This window comes from Anneissia japonica, unplaced genomic scaffold (assembly GCF_011630105.1).
Source record: "Anneissia japonica isolate Jap-2015-1 unplaced genomic scaffold, ASM1163010v1 scaffold287943_len491860_cov182, whole genome shotgun sequence".
In the NCBI taxonomy this organism is placed as follows: Eukaryota; Metazoa; Echinodermata; class Crinoidea; order Comatulida; family Comatulidae; genus Anneissia; species Anneissia japonica.
The window spans coordinates 239016-241286 of record NW_022736938.1 but is presented as its reverse complement, the minus strand read 5'-3'; positions in this window follow the sequence as shown (position 1 = coordinate 241286).

The window sequence follows — 2271 nt, the reverse complement described above, 5'->3', positions numbered from 1 at the left end:
ATATATATATAAACTGGATGGCTGCATTGGCAACCAAGATCGTAAAAAACCGGAGAGGTGGATAATAATTTGCCAGGTATGTTTATTACGTTAAATGAGCAAACATTTTTGGTTATCAACTTTTGTCAAGAATTCACATTTATTAAGGCAAATTGTATAAGTATCTCTATGATAGTGTATTTGGAAGTAATGGTGAATATAAGGAAAATCTATGCAAAAAAATGTGATGTTATAACAGCCTGGTTTCCATGAAAGCGTCTTTCGATTACGCTGATTGGAGGCCTTCTCGACTGCGTCAGGGACAGCTACGCAGTGGTTACGAAAGCACTGAAAATGCTGTAACGACAGTGTAGTGATTTTATGAAAAATTGGCTTTACAAAAAGGCTAAATATATATAACTGATAAGCACTGTACAGTGTTCTATATATTATATTTGCTGCTGATACAAGTTATCCTGAACCACTTTAGTATAGTAGTCCTAATATTCTAAGCTACAAGTAAGAATTTTTTATAAAAAATTGTTTGAGCCATGTGAAAAAAAGAAGGTCTTACACATAAGTGTGAAACCTGTGCATTATACCTAGCCCACACGAATATGCTGTATTGAAAACGAATATAAAGAATTACATTATGTGCATTGTTAGTAAATGTAGTTTGACGGTTTGTTTTATTAAATTTTTTTTTTTGCTATTATCAAAAGTGTATTACGTTACCAATTATTTAGTCCTGGTGTTTCTATGTAAATGTGAGCGTTGGGGATGTTTGGGTGTTCCATGGGAACAACAGGCACAAGTGAGGTTACAGGGTGGGTGGGGTCGTGAGAAGAGAGCGTATTTTGTGGGTGTTCTGTCGCTGGAAGATCAATTTTAGCGGGTGGTCTAGAAGTCCTCCTTCACACAATGGAGTTTTCACTTTTCAAAATCCTTTGTGAAAAACTATATAAGGACTTCCTCATAAATTCTTGAAAGAACAGAATATAATTATTTACAAAAAGTGCACTCATGCACTACAATACCTAGGTTGTTGAGGAAATATTGTTTCACTAAAGTGCGCGTCTCACAAACACGTGTTTCCCAACAAACGCACGTGTTCGCGTATGTTTAACACTGTCGTCTTGTTAACAACAATATCCAAGGGGCGGGGCTTAGCGGAAAGGTCCATTGTTGTAACACACTCTCAATGTATTCCGAGGAGATTCTATAGTTTGCCACAAAATATGAATGGAATAATGTACATTTGACTTGGTCACTGCACTTAGAAAATGTTCTCTTTATTACCTTTCCTCGTATGCACAGTGTCCTGATTTGTTTTTGTTTTTCAACTCCAACGCATCACTATTAGATCATTCGAAACTATATGGCCAAGATATGGTAAAGAATTGACATAATCAAAGTGTATAGCCATCAAGCCTAGTTTTTGGTGTTAACTTGTCTTCATACTAATATTAGTGGAGATAAACTTCATACAAACAGACTTCTTATCGTTATAAACAATATCATGTTTAACAGCATATTTTGTGTCTACTGGTCTGAGAATTAAATATGTCCATGGCCCCGTCCACTCTTGATTGTTTACATTTATTATATGCACAAGACGCTGCAACCCATCCTTCGAATGTGTTCGTAAGTTTTAAGCTCCAGGTCTTTCATAGCATTCGTTAAAATAATAACAATAAAGATAGTAATAGTAATACTGTACAGTATTTCAAATAATCAGTCTTCGCTTTACTTTGATTTTGAAATAACAAAATATAAAATTATGTGTCTTTCAATAAGTTCATAAGAATCAACGTACCTCCTGTGATTGATTCTTGATTAACCATACATTGTGACAAATCAAAATACAGAACTCAACAGTGCACTTTATCACCCAGTACTTCGGTTGTATTTAAAAGTGTTTTATTTCTCACACTGACCTTCGCATAAAGGAATTAGTTTAAACTAAAAACGAGGCTACAATATCTATGCAGGGGTGGTGCAATGATCTTCCCAACGGGAGGTACGATGTTCCTGACTTGAGGGGTGGGTTGATGTTCCCGACGAGAGCAAAGTGGGTGTGTCGGGCGTCCCTCAAAATCTTTCAAAAGTGGTCCATGTACTTCTCTTCCAGGGCTGTCTTGGAAATAATTCTGAGAGTTTTATCTTTCTACTCTTTTCTGTTGTTGCTGTTGAGTTTTAAGTTAGGGGTTTTTTAAAGGAATTTTAGGTCATTGTTAAGTATTATGATATGATACAGATAAACCCTAAACCGGTGATACTGTATATAAGATG